The sequence below is a fragment of the Bombina bombina genome, chromosome 5, assembly GCF_027579735.1.
Source record: "Bombina bombina isolate aBomBom1 chromosome 5, aBomBom1.pri, whole genome shotgun sequence".
NCBI classification, from domain to species: domain Eukaryota; kingdom Metazoa; phylum Chordata; class Amphibia; order Anura; family Bombinatoridae; genus Bombina; species Bombina bombina.
This window is the reverse complement of record NC_069503.1, coordinates 662,509,305-662,529,663: the sequence shown is the minus strand read 5'-3', so window position 1 is coordinate 662,529,663 and position 20,359 is coordinate 662,509,305.

Sequence of the window (20,359 nt, the reverse complement as noted above, 5' to 3'; positions counted from 1 at the left end):
AGCGAGATCGGTGACTGTTAGCTAACAACAGTCCACTGCTCATCGCTCTGTACTTGGTGCGCGGCTTTTTGACAGCTTTCTTGATAATTTTGGTGAACGTATTCAGGTCCGCGGCAGCGATGTTAGGCGATCTTAGGCAAGCGTATTAGTGCCGTTGAATGCAAGAAAGTTGACTGATTGATAACTAGAGGCCATAGAATGTTATGAACAACTTGGAGACAAAACACTCCCCCAATAGCTTGGTAGACTTTCAAATGAGCAATCAGATACTAAATAAATGTTGTCTTGTTCAAACAAGGTAGATAAGTAACATGCAGATTAAGGGACAGTAAACATTTTGAGAATGTAATATGAAATGTTTGACTTTGTGTAGTAAAAAGAACTTTATAATAAATGTTCATTTTATTTTATTTTGCTCCCTGTAAAATAATTATGACAATTTAACGCTTTTGATCAAGTGCAATAACGTATTCCCCCATAGAAGTTAATAGAGCAAAAAAAGTGGGGAAAAAACCAAACATCCTTCTCAAGCACAAACCTGATCGCATATTCTCAAGTGAGCTAACCCGACATGAAAATATGAACATTTCACATAACAATGTTCTTCACATAGAAAAATATGTTCTATTTATTCATAAATACATATTTCTATATATATTTATCTGATGGAATTTTGGTACAATGTATATATCTATACCTAAATATATACATGAGTATGAATATGTTTATATAAATATATATATATATATTAGGGATGGGCGAATGTGTAAATTTTTGAATTTCGAATGTAGAACGAATGTTATTACCGAAATTCAAATTCTAAATCCGAATGTCGATAAGAACGAATATTCTTAAAAATTCGAAAATCGAATGTTATTTACAGTTTTCGAATGTCACTTTCGAATTCGAATGTTTATAATTATATTAAATGTCCCCATTGGAAATGTCGAATTTAACATTCTATTTAACAAATACTATTCAGAAGTTCAATAGTTCATGTGGTAGGGCGGGAATCTAGTAAATTGATACATAATAGATACAAATATATAATTTCCAATGTTTCCATATAGAATATTGCATAATTCAAATATTACATTTAAAGAAAGCATTAGAAATACTATTACAAACATATAAATTCAAATTTTTCGAATTCTAATATAAATTTGAATTTTTCGAATTCGAATATTGCATAATTCTAATATTACATTTAAAGAAAAAGCATTAGAAATACTATTACAATCTAAATTCGAATGTTTCGAATTCGAATACACGTATTGCATAATTCGAATATTACATTTAAAGAAAAAGCATTAGAAATACTATTACAATCTAAATTCGAATTTTTCGAATTCGAATACACATATTGCATAATTCAAATATTACATTTAAAGAAAAAGCATTAGAAATACTATTACAATCTAAATTAGAATTTTTCGAATTCGAATATAAATTCAAAAATTAAGTAAATTAAAATAATTCAAAATAAAGTAAAACAAAGTAAAATTAAAGTAAATTCAAAACCGAACATTTGAAAATCGAACGTTAGAATGTTATGTAAACATTCGAAATTCGAACGAACAAATGTGTTAAAATTCGTGCCGTTTTTCGAATGTTGTGAAACATTCGCCCATCCCTAATATATATATATATATATATATATAAAAATATATATAATATATATATATATATATATAGGAATATATATTTAAAAATACATAGAACATATGTGAAGAACATTGGAATGTGACATTTTTACTCCGTATACACAGTTAAACACTTAATTAAATATAAATATTCCATAAATATGTGTTATTATATTTTCATCTATTTAACTGCAAAGGGCTTCAAAACATTATATATATATATATATATATATATATATATATATATATATATATATATATACTGTATATATGTGTATATATGTATACATATGTATTTATGTGTTTATATATGTATATATGTCTGTAAATACATACTTTAAATAAACATATAGATATATAAATTCATCTGTACACACATATAACATCTATATGTATCTATGTCTATGTTAAAGCCCTTTGCCTGAGACCTCATATATTTGAGCCCTCACAACTTTTTTGTGCAATATATTTATATTTTTTTAATAATTTTTATTAGATAGTGTAACTATACTTTGTAATGCATTTTTTATGTGTTTTGCAACACTTTTTTGTTTCGCAAAAAGTTAAAGGGACAGTCTAGGCCAAAATAAACTTTCATGATTCAGATAGAGCATGTAATTTTAAACAAATTTCCAATTTACTTTTATCACCAATTTTGCTCTCTTGGTATTCTTAGTTGAGAGCTTAACCTAGGAGGTTCATATGCTAATTTCTTAGACCTTGAAGGCCACCTCTTTTCAGAATGCATTTTAACAGTTTTTCACCACTAGAGGGTGTTAGTTTACGTATTTCATATAGATAACACTGTGCTCATGCACATGAAGTTATCTGGGAGCAGGCACTGATTGGCTAAACTGCAAGTCTGTCAAAAGAACTGAAATAAAGGGGCAGTTTGCAGAGGCTTAGATACAAGATAATCACAGAGGTTAAAAGTATATTATTATAACTGTGTTGGTTATGCAAAACTGGGGAATGGGTAATAAAGGGATTATCTATATTTTAAAACAATAAAAATTCTGATGTAGACTGTCCCTTTAACTAGAACTCTGAAGACGCGGTTATCATTTTAGTGTAAATTGAAATTGCACTCAAGCGATTGCGTTTACTTTCATCTTGTAATATGAGCCGTATACCTGCTGAGCACAAAAACCCAAATAAACCCCATATAGCTCCTGCATAACTGTTAGCGCACCATTAGGAATCTGGCCCTTTATCTTCTTATTTTCAATTGCCAATTGTTATTGAAACATATAGCTATAAGATGCTAAATGTTGCTGTTTTGCGAAGATGAACTGATGCTTAATGTGGAAAAACAAAATTTGGGTTTGAAACAATTAGAGAATAATGATTGACATGCTGCTGTTTTCTATTACTTAGATTACAAGTTGAGCACAATTGATAGCGCAGGGTACACTTTCGATATTGGACCATGCTCTTACTACACAATCTGGTAATACAAATGAATGTTAAAAATGATTTACCAGGACAGAGAAGCAAAACCTTTCTGTAGCTCTGCATAAAAAAGAAACAAAAAGCTTAAACATTAAAAATTGGCGTTTCATTTATACAATTTTAACACAGTAAAGGTCCCAGGATGTGGGAAACAAGTTTGGGCGACAGGAGACTCGAAACTCACTAATGGCACATTAAAAGAAATATATCGTAGGTGAGCCCCTGCAGAAACTTTGAAGCCTGAACCTGGGGGCGCCAACATCATAAGGCGTATCACACAGCTAACGGCTGGAGACCTGGATCTGAAGTAGAGAGAGCTTGAGGTGACCGATCCAGATTGCCTCTGACCCCTACGGAGGAGCCTTGGCGAAGGAGCTATAGCACTTGCCACCATAAGAAAACAAAAGTACTTGGAGGTAGTGACAACTCCCCTAAACCTGAATATAAAGTTTTGGCGAACAAGTTTTCCTCACACGGACTGTATTATCAATAAGCAGCTACACGTGAGGCTCCGGAGGGTCGGGGCTCCACTCTGGAGCCACAGGATCATTTGGCGCCACGATCTGAGCCACAGATACCAATATGGAGGCCTAACTCATATTTCAGCAGATGGAAGGTGAGGAAAGGGACCAGTTACCAATCCATAAGTAAGGGGACACTGTAGTTAAACACAAGTTGGTACCCTGGTAATAATACTGTCTACTCTGGAGGGTCGGGGCTTCGCTCTGGAGTGAGATAACTCAGTGGCGGCCTTTTACTAATAAATTCAAGCCATGGTGGTGGCTTGCCAAGAGCCTTGAACTTATAATACAGCTTAAAGTAAGGAGGTTCTGGACCGGAGCTGTAGACCACCAAATAGCAAAAAGAAACTGTGTGGAAAGGCCTACTAAACTGTCTTAAGGCAGCAGAACTGGAGTTTAGAATAGTTACTCCGTAATTACAATACTCTGAGACAGTGTGTTTCTACCTGACAGGTATATTTACCCCCAAGCAAATTAAAGCACACAAAGATATAAAATCTGTCAGGGCAAATTCCAGAGTAAGCGCTTCTTAGCATACCGCTGATTGAAGAGAGTGGAGTGGAACAAACTCTGAGAGAAACAGCTTACACAATAAGCTTGAGATTGGACTAATCCCTACCCTAACAACTTGTTCCACACCTGGTACTAATCTTGTTTCTTATCCTATATATTTAAATTAGTTCTTTATCACACTACACAAGTTTGATACAACCATACACTCCCCCTCCCCTTTCCGGCTGCTCTTGGGGCTGTCTGGTCATACCCCAACACCATTTCCTGTGACCGTCCTGTGAGTGCAACCTCCCTGGGGGGTAGTGTGTGACAGAAGTGAGGCGCAACATTTGAAAAATACAGAAGTTATAATAAAAGAAACTAGAGATAGTAATCTAAGGTTCAGATGTGAGAAGCCTTGAAGAAGTCAGAACATCTCAGATATTTGGGAGAAGATTAAAAGAACTTTTGGAGTACTCCACACCCTGACCCACAACACAAATATGTACAGAGCCAGGAAAAGTGTGGAGATTATATCTGAGATTAGACGGTACTACACCAAATATGTTCTGACCAACCCTTAACAGTGAAAACAAAGAAATTCATATTCAGGAACCGACATCTGGAAGAGATGTATCCCCAGAGCATATAAAACCTGCAAGATGATGGCATAGTGACAAATTATATAAATGACCTTAAAATCTAATCACTAACTGACCTCCAAACATCAACACAAGTAAGCATCTCCACATATGTGGCACATCTTAAGGTGGGATTTATTAAACAAAGAGAAGCCCCAGATAATACCCGTAAAATTATAGACCTCTTAAATTATATCCAAAGTAAAGATATGCCTTCTCTGTTCCTTACCCTGGACGCAGAGAAGGCATTTGATAGAATCGATTGGGACTACCTGCAGGCTATGCTAGACAAGTTTGGAATAATAGGCCCATTTCATAAAGCAGTCTTGACTTTATACTCAAACCTGAAGCATTTATACGGTTAGCGGGATATCAATCCAAAAACATAAAAATTTGAAATGGTACAAGACAAGGGTGCCCCTTATCTCCTCTCCTATTTGCCCTCAGTATTGAGCCAATAGCAGCGAAAATTATACTCAATCCGGTCATTGCTGGAGTCCCAATTGGTTCTCAAAATTACTAAATATAAGTGTTCACAGATGATATTATATTAACGCTTACTATGCCGCTCCTATCACTCCCACCTCTATATTCCACTATTCACAAATTTGGACATTTGTCGGGTTATAAAATAAAAGAAGAAAAATGTGAAGCAATAGGTATACAGCTCCCGCAATACACAAAAAAAACTGTTGGAGATCAATTTCTCATTCAGATGGCCCAAATAACTCTTAAATATCTGGGAATTAATGCGACAGCCAGGGTATATAATTTATATAATAAAACTACACTCCAATGTTTCGACACATTAGACAATTAATGGACAAATGGTCTCAATCTAAAATCTCTTTATATGGCAGAATTGTCACAAGTAAGATGTCAGTTCTACCCAAAATCCTATATTTGTTTCGGTCCTTGCCAATATCAGTACCAATGCTTGAACTACGCAAAATCCAGAAAGATATTCTGCACTTTATGTGGCAAGGCAAAAGAGCGCTCATAAATAAACATTTAATGGTTTGAAACTGAGCAGAAGGAGGAATAGGTGTTCCTAACATTATAGCATACTATCAAGCAGCATGCATGGCACAAACATTACATTGGGCCAAAGATGATGGAGATAAACAATGGGTTAAGTTGGAATCCAGCCTTGTTGATATAGACCAGAGAGATAGAACCCTTTGGTCCCCCAAAAAAAGGAGACCACACAGAAAAAGATGTTTGTATAGCCATTAAACACACAATACAATTGTGGGACAAGTTGACCCATAAATTTCCCTTACTAAGTCAAAATTCCACTCTTGCTCCCCCAATATGTATAGATTCCCCAACAGAGGAAGCCCTGGGAACCAAATGGGCCAATAAAGGCCTATACAAAATAGAAGATGCCTTGGTACATAATAAACTTATATCCTACGAACATTATACAAAGCTTGACATGTCAGAGGGCTATCAGTGGTTTCATTACTTACAACTAAAATCAAGAATTAATGAAGTGATGGGGGGAGACAAGCAACCCATACACCAGGTTTGAAGGACTATATCTGTCTAAAAATATCATAAGATGCTCAATTTCAAAACTTTATTTAATATTCAATACTGCTAGTAGATCTGTTAAGACAGCCTTCAAGGTAAAATGGGAGAGTGAGCTTAATACCACCTGGTCACTAGACCAATGGGAATCAAACTTGTTTGGGGGTATTGCTTTCTCAGTGAATGCTTTCTTAAAGGAAAACTTCATGAAAACTGCTTTCAAATGGTATATATACCCGACAAGATTTCACAACACAACAGAAACAGGGAATCAACTATGCTATAGAGGCTGTGGAGAACAAGGCACGTATTTGCATATGTGGTGGAGTTGCTCTAAAATTAGAGGAATATGGGAAGAAACATCTAATTTCTTGGGAAAGCAATTCTCTAGGGAAATAACTCTTAAACCAGAACAAGCACTTTTGCACTTGCCGAATAAGGATATCCTTAAACGCCATCACAAATGAACATAAATGATATGCACTATAAAGAGGTTGAGCATTGCAAAGTTTTGGAAATCGGTACCCCCATCTTACACATATGTGTTACGTAAGTTAGAATACCACTATCATAGAACTGAACTAACGGCAAATATATTAGATAGAGAACATCAATTTATAGTAGAATGGGAACCTTACATTATGTTCTATGAGAAAACAAGAAGGAAATTTAGAGAGGAAGAAGTGGGAGCATAGGTTAGAGATATCCATGGTATTAAATGGGGTGACATAAGGATCAGAGATGGGATGGGTTACTCTAATGTTTCAAGAACTGAATAGTCATGTGTTAAAACTATGCAATATCTTCTGTACAACTGTGCACTGTTTCTTTTTGTTTTGTTTTTTTTCTCTTTTTGTATTTGTTCACTTTTCTTTTAATAAATAAAAAAATGATTTCAGTAAAAAAAATGATTTGCCAAAGAATCTTGATTTGGCCATAACTTTTTTAAGTCACTATTATCACTAATATTGCAGTTCTTATGACCACTGCTTCTTAACTTCCGTTTCAGTCGAGCCTGAAATGATGGGCCTCCAAAGCAGCATCTGGTACTTAATAAATGGAGCCCCATATCTCTTCATCCCTTCTATTTTCATGTGGTGTTTGTGTATCCTGATTCCTGACAGTAAAAATTGTGGTGATTGCCAGTTCAAGGATTTTAGTGTTGCAAAGCAAATTGTGTACAGAAATTGTCTATTTAATGTTTGCTACATATGTGTTCTACATGTGACAGAGTAAGCCTGCCACTTTAGGTACTTAATTGTTTCATAAGCTCAGGGAGATATGGGATATAATTTAACACACATTGGGGCCTAGTTATCAAGCCGTCAACCTCAAATACGCTGGAATTCCGCAGCGTATTTGTGGCGAGGCTGATTCGCCTTAGTTATCAAAGGCTAGAGACTGGCAAAAGTAGAATTTTGTGACGTAAACTTCGATCCGCCGGACTCAGTCCGACACAGATCGATTCTTACGTCACTCCAGATGTTCCGCACACAAGTGCGGCACAATCTGACTACTTTTGCTAGTTATCAAAAAACTAGCAGGTACGCTCGGCACTTTTACGGCCCAGCGTACCTGGTTTTCAAACCGCCACCATGGAGGCGGTGGATCCCATAGGAATCAATGGGAGTCTGACCATAGCGAAAGTACAAGTTCGCTGCTGCCAGATATCCCATTGATTCCTATGGGAGATGTCTGCACCTAACACCCTAACATGTACCCCGAAACTAAACACCACTAATCTGTCCCCCCTACACCGCCGCAACTAAATAAAGTTATTACCCCCTAAACCGCTGCTCCCAGAGCCCACCGCAAGCTACTCTATACATATTAACCCCTAAACCGCCGCTCCCGGAGCCCACCGCAAGCTACTCTATACATATTAACCCCTAAACCGCCGCTCCCGGAGCCCACCGCAAGCTACTCTATACATATTAACCCTTAAACTGCCACTCCCGGAGCCCACCGCAACTATAATAAATGTATTAACCCCTAAGCCGCCGCTCCCGGAGCCCACCGCCACCTACATTATACCTAGTAACCCCTATCCTGCCCCCCTATACCGCCGCCCTCTATCATAAAGTTATTAACCCCTATCCTGCCGATCCCGCACCTCGCCGCAACTAAATAAATAGTTTAACCCCTAAACCGCTGCTCCCGGACCCTGCCGCAACCTATATTAAATTTATTAACCCCTAAACTGCCCCCCCTACACTGTTGCCACCTATAATACATTTATTAACCCCTATCCTTCCCCCCACTACACCGCCGCCACTGTAATAAATTTATTAACCCCTAAACCTAAGTCTAACACTAACCCTAACACCCCCTAACTTAAATATTAATTAAATAAATCTAAATAATATTTCTATTATTAACTAAGTTAATCCTATTTAAAACTAAATACTTACCTTTAAAATAAACCCTAATATAGCTACAATATAAATAATAATTATATTGTAGCTATCTTAGGATTTATTTTTATTTTACAGGTAACTTTCAATTTATTTTAACTAGGTACAATAGCTATTAAATAGTTATTAACTATTTAATAGCTTACCTAGCTAAAATAAAGAGAAATGTACCTGTAAACTAAAAACTAACCTAAGTTACAATTACACCTAACACTACACTATAATTAAATAAATTATTCCTATTTAAAACTAAATACTTACCTGTAAAATAAACCCTAAGATAGCTACAATATAATTAATAATTACATTGTAGCTATCTTAGGATTTATATTTATTTTACAGGTAACTTGTATTTATTTTAGCTAGTTAGAATAGTTATTAAATAGTTATTAACTATTTAATAACTACCTAGCTAAAAGAAATACAAAATTACCTGTAAAATAAATCCTAACCTAAGTTACAATTAAACCTAACACTACACTATCATTACATTAATTAAATAAATTAACTACAAATAACTACAATTAAATACAATTACATAAACTAACTAAAGTACAAAAAATAAAAAAGCTAAGTTACAAAAAATAGAAAAATAAGTTACAAACATTTTAAAAATATTACAACAATTTTAAGCTACTTACACCTAATCTAAGCCCCCTAATAAAATAACAAAGCCCCCAAAAATAAAAAAATGCCCTACCCTATTCTAAATTAAAAAAGTTCAAAGCTCTTTTACCTTTCCAGCCCTTAAAAGGACCTTTTGTGGGGCATGCCCCAAAGAATTCAGCTCTTTTGCCTGTAAAAGAAAAATACAACCCCCCCAACATTAAAACCCACCACCCACATACCCCTAATCTAACCCAAACCCCCCTTAAAATAACCTAACACTAATCCCCTGAAGATCATCCTACCTTGAGTCGTCTTCACTCAGCCGAGCAGCGATGGAACCGAAGAGGACATCCGGAGCGGCAGAAGTGATCATCCAAGGGGCGCTGAAGAAATCTTCCATCCGATGAAGTGATCCTCAATCAGATTGACCTCGCATTCTATTGGCTGTTCCGATCAGCCAATAGAATGCGAGGTCAATCTGATTGGCTGATTGGATCAGCCAATCAGATTGAACTTGAATCTGATTGGCTGATTCAATCAGCCAATCAGATTTTTCCTACCTTAATTCCGATTGGCTGGTCGGAATTGAAGGGACGCCATCTTGGATGACGTCCCTTAAAGGAGCCTTCATTCGTCGGTAGTCCGTCGGGAAAGAAGGATGTTCCGCGTTGGCGGGATGAAGATTGAAGACCCGGCTTGGAAGATGACATCGCCCGGATAGAAGACTTCTTCAGCGCCTCTTGGAAGATGACATCGCCCGGATGGAAGACTTCTTCACCGCCGCTTGGAGGATCACTTTATCGGATGGAAGATTTCTTCAGCGCCCCTTGGATGATCACTTCTGCCGCTCCGGATGTCCTCTTCGGTTCCATCGCTGCTCGGCTGAGTGAAGACGACTCAAGGTAGGATGATCTTCAGGGGATTAGTGTTAGGTTATTTTAAGGGGGGTTTGGGTTAGATTAGGGGTATGTGGGTGGTGGGTTTTAATGTTGGGGGGGGGTTGTATTTTTCGTTTACAGGCAAAAGAGCTGAATTCTTTGGGGCATGCCCCACAAAAGGTCCTTTTAAGGGCTGGTATGGTAAAAGAGCTTTGAACTTTTTAAATTTAGAATAGGGTAGGGCATTTTTTTATTTTGGGGGGCTTTGTTTTTTTATTAGGGGGCTTAGATTAGGTGTAAGTATCTTAAAATTGTAATATTTTTAAAATGTTTGTAACTTATTTTTTTATTTTTTGTAACTTAGCTTTTTTTATTTTTTTTACTTTAGTTAGTTTATGTAATTGTATTTAATTGTAGTTATTTGTAGTTAATTTATTTAATTAATGTAATGATAGTGTAGTGTTAGGTTTAATTGTAACTTAGGTTAGGATTTATTTTACAGGTAATTTTGTATTTATTTTAGCTAGGTAGTTATTAAATAGTTAATAACTATTTAATAACTATTCTAACTAGCTAAAATAAATACAAAGTTACCTGTAAAATAAATATAAATCCTAAGATAGCTACAATGTAATTATTAATTATATTGTAGCTATCTTAGGGTTTATTTTACAGGTAAGTATTTAGTTTTAAATAGGAATAATTTATTTAAGTATAGTGTAGTGTTAGGTGTAATTGTAACTTAGGTTAGTTTTTAGTTTACAGGTACATTTCTCTTTATTTTAGCTAGGTAAGCTATTAAATAGTTAATAACTATTTAATAGCTATTGTACCTAGTTAAAATAAATTGAAAGTTACCTGTAAAATAAAAATAAATCCTAAGATATCTACAATATAATTATTATTTATATTGTAGCTATATTAGGGTTTATTTTACAGGTAAGTATTTCGTTTTAAATAGGATTAACATTGTTAATAAGAGAAGTATTATTTAGATTTATTTAATTAATATTTAAGTTAGGGGGGTGTTAGGGTTAGTGTTAGACTTAGGTTTAGGGGTTAATAATTTTATTACAGTGGCGGCGGTGTAGTGGGGGGCAGGATAGGGGTTAATACATTTATTATAGGTGGCCACGGTGTAGGGGGGGCAGGATAGGGGTTAATAAATTTAATATAGGTTGCGGCGGGTTCAGGGAGCGGCGGTTTAGGGGTTAAACTATTTATTTATTTGGGGCGAGGTGCGGGATCAGCAGGATAGGGGTTTTATAACTTTATTATAGAGGGAGACGGTATAGGGGGGGCAGGATAGGGGTTACTAGGTATAATGTAGGTGGCAGTGGTGTCCAGGAGCGGCGGTTTAAGAGTTAATACATTTATAAGAGTTGCAGCGGGGTCTCGGAGCGGCGGTTTAGGGGTTAGTAACTTTATTTAGTTGCGGGGGGCTCCGGGGGCGCCGGTATAGGGGGTAGAACAGTGTAGTTAGTGTGGGTGCTTAGTGACAGGCTAGCAAGAAAGCTGTAAAAAAGCCGAAGAGCAGCGAGATCGGATGAGTGATAACTCTCACAGTCCACTGCTCATCGCCCCGTACTTGGTGCGCGGCTTTTTGTATAGCTTTTTTGATAACTTAGGAGAATTTTTGCAGGTCCGCGGCGGCGATGTGAGGCGAGCTTAGGCGGGCGTATTGGGCCGGCGAAGGCAGGAAAAGTAGACACGTTGATAACTAGGCCCCATTGTTGTTAGGGATTAATGAAATTATAACATTTGAATATGGAATGTTAATATTCCAGTATTAAAATGTAATAATACATTTGAAAATGGGCAGATTTATACTGAAGTCCACATGATTCACTAATTAAATGTTCAGATATTTAAAAGTTATATTTCATATTAAAAAGTTACATTTGATATAATTATAATTGATATAAAATTAATACTCATTGGCTAGTGAGCACTGTTGAATGTTTGGCATGTATAGTGCATTCATTTCTAATCAATGAAAGCGGCCAACATTCATTATATTTAACAAATGAGCTAAAACCGTTGCCCATCCCTAAATAATGTGCCAATAATATTGTACCAGCTTTTAGTAAAAAAAAAGCCCTCAGAGAAAGTCATAATGATGTTAGTAATTCTACTAATGCAAAAATTGTATGTAGGAACAAAAAAAAATAAAAAAAAAAAAAAAAATAAAACTCTAAGAGAAAAAAAAAATATTATATGGTTAGTTTACAAAACATTATGGCCAAGGTGCGCTATAATGTTAACTAATATTACAAAGTCCATGGTAAAGAAGAATTACTAAAGAATCTTTTGCACAGTCAACGACCCTTTAGCACACCCTATACTTACAATAGATATCTCAACAACATTAAACATCACTCATATTACCACTAAAAAAGTTAGTGCGACTTGAGGCATGAATTAAAATGTTAGGGCTAGAAAAAAATGTATTACACACACACATATACATATTTACAAATCTAATGGCTAGATTACAAGTTGTGCGTTAGGGTTAAAAAGTAGCGTTGGCCGGTCCCAACACTGCTTTTTAACACCCGCTGGTATTATGAGTCTTGCAGGTACAGGTATACCGCTCACTTTTTTGGCCAGACTCGGAAATACCGCAAATCCATTTACGTCAATTGCGTATCCTCTTTTTTTCAATGGGTCTTGCATAGTGCCGGTATTACAAATCTGACCAAAAGTGAGTGGTAGACCCTCTCCTGTTATGCCTGGTACTGCATTTTAAAGTCAGTAGTTAAGAGTTTTACACTACAACGCTGTAGCATAACACTCTTAACTACAGTGCTAAAAAGTACACTAACGCCCATAAACTACCTATCAACCCTAAACCAAGCCCCCCCACATCTCAAACACTAAAATAAATTTTTTAACCCCTAATCTGCCGAACAGGACATTGCTGCCACTATAATAAATATATTAACCCTTAAACTGCCGCACTCCCGCATCACAAGCACAATTTAAATATTATTAACGCCTAATCTGCCGGCCCTAACATCGCCAACACCTACCTACATTTATTAACTCCTAATCTGCCACCCCCAACGTCACTGCCACTATAATAAAGTTATTAACACCTAAACCTAAGTCTAACCCTTACCCTAACACCCCCTAACTTAAATATAATTTAAATAAATCTAAAGAAAATTACTACAATTAACTAAATTATTCCTATTTAAAAGTAAATACTTACCTATAAAATAAACCCTAAGCTAGCTACAATATAACTAAGAGTTACATTGTAGCTAGCTTAGGGTATATTTTTATTTTACAGGCAACTTATTTTAACTAGGTACAATAGTTATTAAATAGTTATTAACTATTTAATAACTACCTAGTTAAAATAAAGACAGATTTACCTGTAAAATAAAAAATAACCTAAGTTACACTTACACCTAACACTACACTACAATTAAATTAATTAACTAAATTAAATACAATTAATTACAATTAAATAAAGTTATCTAAAGTACGAAAAACAAACAAACACTAAATTACAGAAAATAATAAACAAATTACAAGATTTTTAAACTAATTACACCTAATCTAACCCCCCTAACAAAATAAAAAAGCCCCCTTAAAATAAAAAAAGCCCTACCCTACACTAAATTACATATATCCCTTAAAAGGGTTTTTTGCAGGGCATTGCCCCAAAGTAATCAGCTCTTTTACCTGTAAAAAAATTTACAATTCATCCCCAACATTAAAACCCACCACCCACACAACCAACCCTACTCTAAAACCCACCCAATCCCCCCTTAAAAAAAACTAACACTAACCCCTTGAAGATCACCCTACCTTGAGAAGTCTTCACCCAACCGGGCCGAAGTCCTCAACGAAGTGATTGCATCAGCCAATAGGATTTTTCCTACCTTAATTCCGATTGGCTGATAGAATTCTATCAGCCAATCGGAATTGAAGGGACGCCATCTTGGATGACGTCACTTAAAGGACCCGTCATTGTTGCAGAAGACGTCGGATGAAGAGGATGCTCCGCGTCGGATGTCTTGAAGATGAAGCCGCTCAGTGGCGTATGAATGAAGATAGAAGATGCCGTCTGGATGAAGACTTCTGCCCATCTGGAGGACCACTTCTGCCCGGTTGGGTGAAGATGTCTCACGGTAGGGTGATCTTCAAAAAGTTAGTGTTATGTTTTTTTAATTGGGGATTGGGTGGGTTTTAGAGTAGGGTTGGTTGTGTGGGTGGTGGGTTTTAATGTTGGGGGGGGATTTTTACTTTTTTTTTTAGGTAAAAGAGCTGATTACTTTGGGGCAATGCCCAGCAAACGGCCCTTTTAAGGGCTATTTGTAATTAAGTGTAGGGTAGGGCTTTTTTTATTTTGGGGGGCTTTTTTATTTTGGTAGGGGGATTAGAGTAGGTGTAATTAGTTTAAAAATCTTGTAGATATTTTATTATTTTCTGTAATTTAGTGTTTGTATTTTTTCGTACTTTAGATAATTTTATTTAATTGTAATTAACTGTATTTAATTTAGCTAATTTATTTAATAATAGTGTAGCGTTAGGTGTTAGTGTAACTTAGGTTAGGTTTTATTTTACAGGTAAATTTGTCTTTATTTTAACTAGGTAGCTATTAAATATTTAACAACTATTTAATAACTACTGTACCTAGTTAAAATAAATACAAAGTTGCCTGTAAAATAAAAATAAACCCTAAGCTAGCTACAATGTAACTATTAGTTATATTGTAGCTATCTTAGGGTTTATTTTATAGGTAAGTATTTAGTTTTAAATAGGAATTATTTAGTTCATTGTAGTAATTTTATTTAGATTTATTGTAATTGTATTTAAGTTAGGGGGGTTAGGGTTAGACTTAGGTTTAGGGGTTAATAACTTTATTATAGTGGTGGTGACGTTGTGGGCAGCAGATTAGGGGTTAATAAATGTAGTTAGGTTGCGGCAACATTGGGTGCGGCAGATTAGGGGTTAATAAATATAATGTACTGTTCGGCGACGTTGGGGCAGCAGATTAGGGGTTCATAAGTATAATGTAGGTGGTGGCGGTGTCCGAAGCGGCAGATTAGGGGTTAATAATATAATGCAGGTGTCAGCGATGTCAGGGGCGGCAGATTAGGGGTTAATAAGTGTAAGATTAGGGGTGTTTAGACTTGGGGTTCATGTTAGGGTGTTAGGTGTAGACATAAATTTTATTTCCTCATAGGAATCAATGGGGCTGCGTTAGGAGCTTTACGCTGCTTTTTTGCAGGGGGTTTTTTCAGCCGGCTCTCCCCCATTGATACCTATGGGGAAATCCTGCACAAGCACGTTTTAGCAGCTCACCGCTACTGTAAGCAGTGCTGGTATTGAGGTGAGATGTGGAGCAAAATTTTGCTCTTCGCTCACTTTTTTTGCGGTTAACGCCGGGTTTCTAAAAACCTGTAATACCAGCGCTGTCTGTAAGTGAGCAGTGAGCATAAACTGCTCGTTCGCAATGCACTGCTTCTAACGCAAAACTTGTAATCTAGGTGTATACATTTATAAGTTGAAAAGCTTTCTAAAGTGTTCCTTCCTTATTCAAGTCTGCTTCAGACTTGAAAAAGAAAGGAACACTTCCGAAAGCTTGTCAACTTATAAATTTATAGTTAGTCCAATAAAAAAGTATCATTGTCAATGCAATACTCTTGTTATTTTGTTATCTAAATCACTGGACTAACACAGTTACTCCAATCAATGTAAATATAAATAGAAAGAGAGATAGCTGCTAGAGGATTTAGAAACCCATTCAGACACAGAGAGAAAAGGAATTCAGCATACCAAAATTCTTCTTATATTTTATTAAGACTATCAAAATACAAAATATGTGTATTTTTATTATTATTGAACAGAGGGCAAAATCCACATTCCGCTTTAGAGATAATACACAGATTAATAAAAGTATAAAATACCGAACATAGCCAGCTCATCAAAAATAAATATATGTATTTTGATAGGACAGATTTAAGTGTGTTAAATACACTAACAGATCTGCAGTGAATAGAGTGAGAAGGACAAACTGTTATATAAAATACCAATAAAAGTATGGACATTAAAGGGACATGCCACCCACATTTTTTCTTTTATGCTTTAGAAAGAGAATGCAATTTTAAACATCTTTCTAATTTACTTATATTATCTAATTTGTTTTATTCTCTTGATATTCTTTGATGAAAAGCATATCTAGATATGCTCACTAGCTGCTGATTGGTTGCTGCACATAGAAGCCTCATGTGATTGGCTCACCATGTGCATTGCTTTTCTTCAACTAAGGATATTTAAAAAATGAAGCAAAATAAATAATGGAAGTAAATTGTAATGTTGTTTAAATTTCTATTCTCTATCTGAATCATGAAAGATAGATTTTGGGTTTAGTGGCCCTTTAAGTTAGATTTAATACATACAGAAAGAAGTGCACTCACAGGAACGAACAACTGGTTTAAAACCATTGTTAGTCTGTTCTACGGCGATTTACCACCTGGGTGCAGCTTTTTAGCCCAGACGATCGTTTTGGTCTTCATTGGGCCTAGTCAGTGAGGTGTAGCTATATTCCTCTAAACACACTGAGCAAGGAGTCCATGTCTGGTTGACCCTTTTTCCCATAGGGAGACTAAATACATACAGAGAGAATTGCACTCACAGGAATTAACAACTGGCTTAATACCATTGTTAGCCTGTTCTATGGCGATTTACCACCTGGGTGCAGCTTTTTAGCCCAGTAATGCTTTTCACAGAGTAGAGCTTTCCTGTAGTATATCAGTCTGATCCCGCCTATTATGGTCAGTCCAGCACCAAAATGCCAGGCAATTCCTCTCTGAACAAGGAACACAGCAAACCCAGACAATTGTTTTGGCCTTCATTGGGCCTCTTCAGTGAGGTGTAGCCATATTCCTCTAAGCACACTGAGCAAGGAGTCCATGTCTGGTTTCCCCTTTTTTCCCATCGGGAGAATAAATACATACAGAGAGAAGTGCACTCACAGGAATGTACAACTGGCTCAATACCATTGATAGCCTATTCTATGGTGATTTACCACCTGGGTGCAGCTTTTAAGCCCAGTAATGCTTTTCACATAGTAGAACTTTTCTGTAGTATATCAGTCTGATCCCACCTATTACGGTCAGTCCAGCGCCGAAATACCAGGCAATTCCTCTCTGAACAAGGAACACAGCAACCCCTGACGATCGTTTTGGCCTTAATTGGGCCTCGTCAGTGAGGTGTAGCCATATTCCTCTAAGCACACTGAGCAAAAAGAGGCTGCTTCTTGGGTGGTAACTAGCCATAGAACAAGCTATTATGCTATTGTTCATTCCCAGGTTGAGCGCTTCTCTCTTTTTATTTATGCAAATTATGACACTAAGGGATGTATCCCTAAGTGCAATGCAGGAATCCAGACGTGGACCCATTGCTCAGTGTGCCTAGAGGGATATAGCTGCACCTCACTGATGAGGCCCACAATAGGCCAAAACGTACATCTGGAGTTTTGCTGTTTCTCTTGTTCAGAGAGAGATTGCCTGGTATTTCGGAACTGGACTGTACTGTGAAGTCAGGATCAGACTGATATGCTTCATGAAAGTTCTTCTCTGTGAAAGGCACATGTTGAGCAAAAAGAGGCTGCTTCTTGGGTGGTAATTAGCCATAGAACAAGCTATTATGCTATTGTTTGTTTCCAGGTTGAGCGTTTCTCTCTTTTTGTTTATGTAAATTATGACACTTAGGGAAGTCTCGATAAGTGTGATGCGGGAATCCAGACGTGGACCCGTTGCTCAGTGTGCCTAGAGGGATATAGCTGCACCTCACTGACGAGGCCCACAATTGGCCGAAACGTACGTCTGGAGTTTTGCTGTTTCTCTCGTTTAGAGAGGGATTGCCTGGTATTTGGGGCTGTACTGTACTGTAAAGTCAGGATCAGACTGATATGCTTCAGGAAAGTTCTTCTCTGTGAAAGGCACATGTTGAGCAAAAAGAGGCTGCTTCTTGGGTGGCAACTAGCCATAGAACAAGCTATTATGCTATTGTTCGTTCCCAGGTTGAGCACTTCTCTCTTTTTATTTATTAAGTTAAATTTGTCACATTAAGTGACACAAGTACAATAGCCGTTTGAATAAAATTAGGTCAATACTCACAAAGAATTAGGACTTTCTACTCGCAGATGAAAATTAAATCCCAATTGTTGGGGGAAAACTCTAACTGGTTCCCAGTCTAAAAGATAGGTTATTTAGGAGCGAATACAATTATACAGTCCTACAGTTAATGACTAGCTGAAGAAGCAGAAAAAGTAGTTGGTTGTTTTTAATGTGGGCACTGTCATATGTAAACATATTGGGCTAGATTACAAGTGAGGTGCAAACGTTGTACATAGGTTTTTGCTATCATTTATATGTAGGTTAAATTGTGCTCATATTACAAGTTGAGCACAATTGTAATCACTTGAGCACAATCGCAATTTATGCTAGAATGATTACCACAATTTCAGAGCTCTAATTAACTGTTTTCGGAAAACATAAAAGTTGTTCAAAACACATCAAAAATACATTACAAAGTACACTTATAACACTGTCTAATAAAAATTATTAAAAAAAATATTGCAAACAAAAGTTATAAGGGCTCAAAGATAGGAGGTCTCAGGTGTTAGAAAAAAGGTAAGTAAAGGAATTTAACATAGAGATACATACATATACATGTCTAAAGATATATATATATATATATATATATATATATATATATATATATATATATATATATATTCCAAATAAAGTATGCACTCTCCGTTTACATTCACAAATTTTTACTGTGCAATAAGTGAAGTTTCGGGGTTTCACCCCCGTCGTCAGACTTACAAACAATGTGCTCAAAACCTCCTACTATTTATACCCATACTCTCTACTATTTACATAATTAATCAATCAATCAATAATACTTATAATAACTTAATTATTATTAGTATTATTGATTGATTGATTAATTATGTAAATAGTAGAGAGTATGGGAATAAATAGTAGGAGGTTTTGAGCACATTGTTTGTAAGTCTGAGGATGTGGGTGAAACCCCGAAACGTCACTTATTGCACAGTAAAAATTTGTGAATGTAAATGGAGAGTGCCTACTTTATTTGGAATATTTGTTTGTTGCTGAGCACCCCGGACAGGAGTAGTGAGTGCTGAACCAGAAAGAATTGTATATATATATATATATATATATATATATATATATATATATATATATATATATATATATAATTCTTTATTTATAAAGCACCAACAGATTCCACAACACTGTCCATGGGTACACATATATAAGTACAGCGGTAAGCAAATACGATATAAGACAACATTTTACAGACAAATACAGGAGGAATTGAGGGGAATTGAGGGTGATTGAGGAGATATATACTGATATACAGTGGGTATAAAAAGAATCACCCCCCCTTGAAAATATTTACATTTTGTTGTTTTGCCACCTGATAAAAAAGACAGACACATTTTTTGATTATCCAGTTGTAATTACTCAACTTATAACATCCAAGTGAAAGATATAACATCAACATGTCAGGCAAAAAAAAGACAATTCAAAAACAGAATCACTGAGTTGGAAAAGAGGATCAACCCTTTTGCTTTAATTACAACCTTTAGTCTGTTGGGATATGTCTCTTCTAACTTTGCACATCTAGATTGTGCAATATTTGCCCACTCTTCTTTCCAGAACTGCTCCAGTACCGTTATATTTCATGGGGACCATTTGTGGACTGCAGTCTTCAAGTCATGCCACAGTTATTCAATGGTGTTTAAGTCTGGGCTCTGACTAGGCCATGCAAGGATATTCACCCTTTTCTCTTTCAATCTCTGTGTGGTCATTTTTGCTGTGCTTTGGGTCATTGTCATGTTGGAAGGTAAATTGTCCAAAGACAATTTCCTGACAGAGGATTTTTCTCAAGAATTTGAAAGTATTTTGTCCCATCCATTATTCCTTCTATCCTGACAAGTGCTCCAGTTCCTACTGCAGAGAAACACCGCCATAACAGGATATTACCATCTCCATGCTTTACTGTAGGTATGGTGTTATTTGGATGGTAAGCTGTATTGGATTTTCTCCAGACATATTGTTTAGTATTGAGGCCAAATAATTCATTTTTAGTCTCATCTGACCATAACAATTTTTTCATGTG